The following is a 7,954-nucleotide window of genomic DNA, read 5'->3' on the forward strand; positions in this document are numbered from 1 at the left end:
AGAAAGCATTAGTCTCTGCACCTATTGTTCAACCACCTGATTGGAATTTACCCTTTGAAATTATGTGCGATGCTAGTGATTATGCTGTAGGTGCTGTTCTAGGGCAAAGAGTTGATAAGAAATTAAATGTTATTCATTATGCTAGCAAGACTCTAGACAATGCTCAAAGAAACTATGCCACTACTGAAAAAGAACTTTTAGCAGTTGTATTTGCTTGTGATAAGTTCAGACCTTATATTGTTGATTCTAAAGTAACTATCCACACTGATCATGCTACTATTAAATACCTTATGGAAAAGAAAGATGCTAAACCTAGACTTATTAGATGGGTTCTCTTGCTACAAGAATTTGATTTGCATATTGTTGATAGAAAGGGAGCTGAGAACCCCGTTGCAGACAACTTGTCTAGGCTAGAAAATATTCTTGATGACCCACTACCTATTAATGATGATTTTCCTGACAAACAATTAAATGTTATAAGTACTTCTCGTAGTACTCCATGGTATGCTGATTACGCTAATTATATTGTTGCTAAGTTTATGCCACCTAGCTTCACATACCAGCAAAAGAAAAAGTTCTTCTATGACTTGAGACATTACTTTTGGGATGACCCACATCTTTATAAAGAAGGAGTAGATGGTGTTATTAGACGTTGTGTACCTGAGCATGAACAGGAACAGATCCTACACAAGTGTTATTCCGAGTCTTATGGAGGGCACCACGCTGGAGATAGAACTGCACATAAGGTATTGCAATCTGGTTTTTATTGGCCTACTCTCTTCAAGGATGCCCGTAAGTTTGTCTTGTCATGTGATGAATGTCAAAGAATTGGTAATATTAGTAGACGTCAAGAAATGCCTATGAATTATTCTCTTGTTATTGAACCATTTGATGTTTGGGGCTTTGATTATATGGGACCTTTTCCTGCCTCTAATGGATACACACATATTCTAGTTGCTGTTGATTACGTTACTAAGTGGGTAGAAGCTATTCCAATAGTAGTGCTGATCATAACACGTCTATTAAAATGCTTAAGGAAGTTATTTTTCTGAGGTTTGGAGTCCCTAGATATTTAATGACTGATGGTGGTTTACACTTTATTCATGGTGCCTTCCGTAAACTGCTTGCTAAATATGATGTTAATCATAGAATTGCATCTCCTTATCACCCACAGTCTAGTGGTCAAGTAGAGTTGAACAATAAAGAGCTCAAATTAATTTTGCAAAAGGCTGTTAATAGGTCTAGAAAGAATTGGTCTAAGAAACTTGATGATGCATTATGGGCATATAGGACTGCATACAAAAATCCTATGGGTATGTCTCCGTATAAAATGGTTTATGGAAAAGCATGTCATTTACCTCTCGAACTAGAACATAAGGCATACTGGGCTATTAAAGAACTTAATAATGATTTTAAACTTGCCGGTGAGAAGAGGTTATTTGATATTAGCTCACTTGATGAATGGAGAACCCAAGCTTATGAAAATGCCAAGTTGTTTAAAGAAAAAGTTAAAAGATGGTATGACAAAAGGATACAAAAGCGTGAGTTTAATGTGGGTGATTATGTATTGCTATACAACTCTCGTTTAAGATTTTTTGTAGGAAAACTTCTCTCTAAATGGGAAGGCCCCTATGTTATCGAGGAGGTCTATCGTTCCGGTGCCATAAAAATCAACAACTTCGAGGGCACAAATCCGAAGGTGGTAAATGGTCAAAGAATTAAACATTATATCTCAGGCAATCCCATAAATGTTGAAACCAATATTATTGAAACCATAACCCCGGAGGAATACATAAGGGACACTTTCCAGAACGTTTCAGATTCCGAAAAGGAATAGGTATGTGGTACGGTAAGAAAACCAACTCCAAAACAATTTTTAAGGCAAGATTTCTCCGTTTTGGAATATTTAGAAAAATAGAAAAATAAGTAGCAGTCCGGGAAGGACACGAGGGCCTCACGAGGGTGGTGGGCGCGCCCTACCCCCCTGAGCGCGCCCCTACCTCGTGAGCACCTCGTGTGCCTTCTGGACTCCGTTTTCTTGCACGATATGTATTTTGGTCGGTAAAAATTCATTATATATTCTCCCGAAGGTTTTGACTCCCGTATCACGCAATTATCCTCTGTTTTCATTTCGAGCTGTCCCGTTGCAGATTAAATCAACATGTCTTCCCAGGATTCGGAAGGAGAAAGCTATGTGGATGATTACTTAGCAAATCCAAAGGTCTATGGAGATGTGGAACACGATGAATGGACCACGGAGGAAGAAGAGGACTATGAACCCAAGGGGAAGGAGGAGACGAGCTCAGATGAAGATGAAGCACCATTACCTCAACTTGGGGACATGCACGTGGAGTTCAAAAAGTCAAGTCTCCCTGATAGAGTAAAGAAACCCAAGTTCGAGTTTATCCCTTTTCGTCTCTTGCAGGAAAATAAGCAGGACCTACGCAAAAAGATATTAACCCTGGAGTGGGAAATTGATGATCTGAGGGATCAAAATGCCGTCCTCAAGCGCAAATTAAGGGAGGAGCCTAAGCCATCAACTAAATCAACAACACCTCCACCGTCTCCTCCAACAAAGAAGAATTGAGTATCTGGGTATGGGCACTCCCCTTGGCAACTGCCAAGCTTGGGGGAGGTGCCCCGGTATCGTATCACCATCACAACTCCTATCTTTACCGTTTTCTTAGTTCGATCCTATTAGTAGTATCTTGATCTAGTAGAATAAAGTTTATGGCATGATTTAGTTTTGAGTTTTGCTTTATGATCCCTCTATGTAATCGAGTCCGTGAGTTATATATAATAAAGATTAGTGTTGAGTCAAGGGCTTGATTTTTTTGCCATGATCTTGGGTGAATAAAAGAAAAGAGAAAAAGAATAAAAAGAAACAAAAAAGGTTCATATTGATCTTATTGAGAGTAATGACTTCACATAGAAAGAGTATGATGATTAAAAGTTGTCGGGAGTTGGCAGACATAGCTTTGGTCATTGTTGCAATTAATAGGAAGTAATAGGGAAAGAGAGGTTTCACATATAGATATATTATCATTGACATCTTTTATGATTGAGAGCACTCATCAAAATATGACATGCTAAAGAGTTGATATTGGACAAGGAAGACAACATAATGAGTTATGTCTTTCTTATATCTGAGATAAAGTATGTTGTCATGGTTCCTCTAACTTGTTGAGCTTGCCTTTCCCCCTCGTGCTAGCCAAATTCTCAGCACCAAGTAGAAATAATACCTGTGCTTCCAAATATCCCTAAACCAATTTTGCCATGAGAGTCCACCATATCTACCTATGGATTGAGTAAGATCCTTCAAGTAAGTTGTCATCGGTGCAAAGCAATAAAAATTGCTCTAAATATGTATGATTGATTGGTGTGGGAGAAATAAGCTTTATACGATCTTGTGATGTGGAAGTAATAAAAGCGACAGACTGCATAATAAAGGTTCATATCACAAGTGGCAATATAAGGTGACGTTCTTTCGCATTGAGATTTTATATATCCAATCATGAAAGTGCATGGCAACCTCTGCTTCCCTCTGCGAAGATCCTATCCTTTATTATTATCTTATACCTTATGCAAGAGTCATGGTGATCTTCACCTTTTATTTTTCATTTTATCCTTTGGCAAGCTCAGCATGTTGGAAAGAACATGATATATATATATCTAATTGGATGTAGGGAAGCATGAACCATTATTGTTGACATTACCCTTGAGGTAAAAGGTTGTGGGGAAAAAACTATAAGCCCCTATCTTTCTCTGTGTCCGATTAAAGCTCCGTAACCACACGTATTGCGTGAGTGTTATCAATTATGGGAGACTAAATGATAGTTGAGTATGTGGACTTGCTTTTTAGCTCTGACATAGACTCTTTCCAATGTTATGATAAATTGCAATTGCTTCAATGACTGAGATTATAGTTTGTTGGAGCCCAATAAGGTTTATGATTTATACTTTTTGCATTGTGAATAGATCATCACTTGAATATAAGTAATCATATGACAAAATCTATATATGTTGCTGTTATAAGAATAATCATGATGCCTTCATGTCCATATTTTATTTTTATCGACGCCTCTACCTCTAAACATGAGGACATATTTATTGTTATCGGCTTTTCGCTTGAGGACAAGCGATGTCTAAGCTTGGGGGAGTTGATACGTCCATTTTGCATCATGCATTTATATCGATATTTATCGCATTATGGACTGTTATTTCACTTTATATCACAATACTTATGGCTATTCTCTCTTATTTTACAAGGTTTACATAAAGTGGGAGAATGCCGGCAACTGGAATTCTGGTCTGGATAAGGAGCAAATATTATAGACCTATTCTGCGCAACTCCAAAAGTCTTGAAACTCCACGGAACATCTTAGAAGATATAAAGAAAAATCCACGCCAAAGATGAAGGCCAGGGGGCCCACACCCTGCTCATGAGGGTGGGGGGCGCGCCCCCTACCTCGTGGGCCCCCTGGTGGCTCTCTGATGCCCATCTTCTCCTATATGAGGTCTTTCGATGAGAAAATAATAAGGAGGAACTTTTCGGGACGAGACTCTGCTGCCACGAGGCGGAACCTTGACGGATCCAATCTAGATCTCCGGCAGAGCTGTTCTGCCGGGGAAACTTCCCTCCGGGAGGGGGAAATCATCACCATCGTCATCACCAATGCTCCTTTAATCGGGAGAGGGCAATCTCCGTCAACATATTCACCAGCACCATCTCATCTCCAAACCCTAGTTCATCTCTTGCATCCAATTCTTGTCTCAAAGTACGGGATTGGTGCTAGTAGGTTGCTAGTAGTATTGATTACTCCTTGTAGTTGATGCTAGTTGGTTTAATTGGTGGAATATCATATGTTCAGATCCTATATGCATATTATTACCCCTCTGATTATGAACATGAATATGCTTTGTGAGTAATTACATTCGTTCCCGAGGACAAGGGAGAAGTCTTGCTATGAGTAGTCATGTGAATTTGGTATTCGTTTGATATTTTGATAAGATGTATGTTGTCTAGCCTCTAGTGGTGTTATGTGAACGTCGACTACATAACACTTCACCATTATTTGGGCCTAGAGGAAGGCATTGGGAAGTAATAAGTAGATGATGGGTTGCTAGAGTGACAGAAGCTTAAACCCTAGTTTATGCGTTGCTTCGTAAGGGGCTGATTTGGATCCATATGTTTCATGCTATGGTTAAGTTTACCTTAATACTTTTGTTGTAGTTGCGGATGCTTGAAATAGAGGTTAATCATAAGTGGGATGCTTGTTCAAGTAAGAACAACACCCAAGCACCGGTCCACCCACATATCAAATTATCAAAGTATCAAACGCGAATCATATGAACGTGATGAAAACTAGCTTGACGGTATTCCCATGTGTCCTCAGGATCGCTTTTCCTATTATAAGAGTTTGTTCCGGCTTGTCCTTTGCTACAAAAGGATTGGGCCACCTTGCTGCACCTTATTTACTTTTGTTACTGGTTGCTCGTTACAATTTATCCTATCGCAAAACTATCTGTTACCACTTATTTCAGTACTTGCAGAGAATACCTTGCTGAAAACCGCTTATCATTTCCTTCTGATCCTCGTTGGGTTCGACACTCTTACTTATCGAAAGGACTATGATAGATCCCCTATACTTGTGGGTCATCATCTTCTCAAAATAACATGGCCAAAGAAAGTTATCCCTACAAAATCATATAGTCTGGCTATGCTCCATCTTCCCCACACAAAGTATTTAAATCATGCACAACCCCGATGACAAGCCAAGCAATTGTTTCATACTCTAACTTTTTCAATCTTCACGCAATACATGAGTGTGAGCCATGGATATAGCACTATAGGTGGAATAGAATGGTGGTTGTGGAGAAGACAAAAAGGAGAAGATAGTCTCACATCAACTAGGCGTATCAATGGGCTATGGAGATGCCCATCAATAGATATCAATGTGAGTGAGTAGGGATTGCCATGCAACGGATGCACTAGAGATATAAATGTATGAAAGCTCAACAAAAGAAATTAGTGGGTGTGCATCCAACTTGCTTGCTCACGAAGACCTAGGGCAATTTGAGGAAGCCCATCATTGGAATATACAAGCCAAGTTCTATAACGTAAAATTCCCACTAGTATATGAAAGTGACAACATATGAGACTCTCTATATGAAGAACATGGTGCTACTTTGAAGCACAGTATATGAGACTTGCTATATCATGGTGCTACTTTGAAGCACAAGTGTGAAAAAAAAGGATAGTAACATTGCCCTTTTTTTGGGCCTTCTTTTTTTCTTTGGCCTTGCTTTTTTTGGGGCAATTCTCTATTGAATGATGATCATCTCACTTCTATTTATTTACAACTCAATGATTACAAATCGACACTAAAACAAAGTATGACTCTATATGAATGCCTCCGGCGGTGTACCGGGATATGCAATGAATCACGAGTGACAAGTATGAAAGAATTAGGAACGGTGGCTTTGCCACAAATACTATGTCAACCACATGATCATGCTAAGCAATATGACAATGATGGATATGTCATGATGAACTAGATGGTGGAAAGTTGCATGGCAATATATCTCGGAATGTCTATGGAAATTCCATAATACGTAGGTATGGTGGCTGTTTTGAGGAAGGTATATGGTAGGTGTATGATACCGGCGAAAGTTGCGCGGTATTAGAGAGGCTAGCAAGGGTGGAGGGGTGGGAGTGCGTATAATCCATGGACTCAACATTAGTCATAAAGAACTCATATACTTATTGCAAAAATTTAGAAGTTATCAAAGCAAAGTATTACGCGCATGCTCCTAGGGGGATATATTGGTAGGAAAAGACCATCGCTCGTCCCCGACCGCCACTCATAAGGAAGACAATCAATAAATAAATCATGCTCCGACTTCATCACATAACGGTTCACCATACGTGCATGCTACGGGAATCACAAACTTCAACACAAGTATTCTTTAAATTCACAACTACTCAACTAGCATGACTTTAATATTATCACCTCCATATCTCAAAACAATTATCATGCTTCAATCTTTTCTGAGTATTCAACACACTCAAAAGAAAGTTTCACAAATCTTGAATACCAAGCATATTATTATTAGGCAAATTACCATGCTATTAAGAGACTCTCAAATTAATTGAAGTGAAGCATGAGAGATCAATAGTTTCTTTAAAACATATCCACCACCATGCTCTAAAATATCTAAGTGAAGCACATAGAGCAAAATTATCTAGCTCAAAAGATATAAGTGAAGCACATAGAGCAAAATTATCTAGCTCAAAAGATATAAGTGAAGCACATAGAGCGTTCTATCAAATTTTAATTCATGTATGGATCTCTTAAAAGGTGTGTACATCAAGGATGATTGTGGCATACTAACAAACAAAGACAAAAATAATACAAGACGCTCCAAGCAAAACACATATCATGTTGGTGAATAAAAACATAGCTCCAAGTAAATTACCGATGGAAGTGGACGAAAGAGGGGATGCCTTCCGGGGGCATCCCTAAGCTTTGACTTTTTGGTGTCCTTGGATTATCTTGGGAGTTCCATGGGCATCCCCAAGCTTAGGCTCTTGCCACTCCTTGTTCCATGATCCATCAAAAGAATTCACCCAAAACTTGAAAACTTCACAACACAAAACTCAAAATAGAAAACTCGTGAGCTCTGTTAGCGAAAGAAAACAAAAGACCACTTCAAGGTACTGTAATGAACTCATTATTTATTTATATTGGTGTTAAACCTACTGTATTCCAACTTCTCTATGTATTATAAACTATTTTACTAGCCATAGATTCATCAAAATAAGCAAACAACACACGAAAAACAGAATCTGTCAAAAACAGAACAGTCTGTAGTAATCTGTAGCTAGCGCAAGATATGGAACCCCAAAAATTCTAAAATAAATTGCTGGACCTGAGCAATTTATCTATTAATA

Source organism: Triticum aestivum, chromosome 1A (assembly GCF_018294505.1).
Source record: "Triticum aestivum cultivar Chinese Spring chromosome 1A, IWGSC CS RefSeq v2.1, whole genome shotgun sequence".
Taxonomy (NCBI): domain Eukaryota; kingdom Viridiplantae; phylum Streptophyta; class Magnoliopsida; order Poales; family Poaceae; genus Triticum; species Triticum aestivum.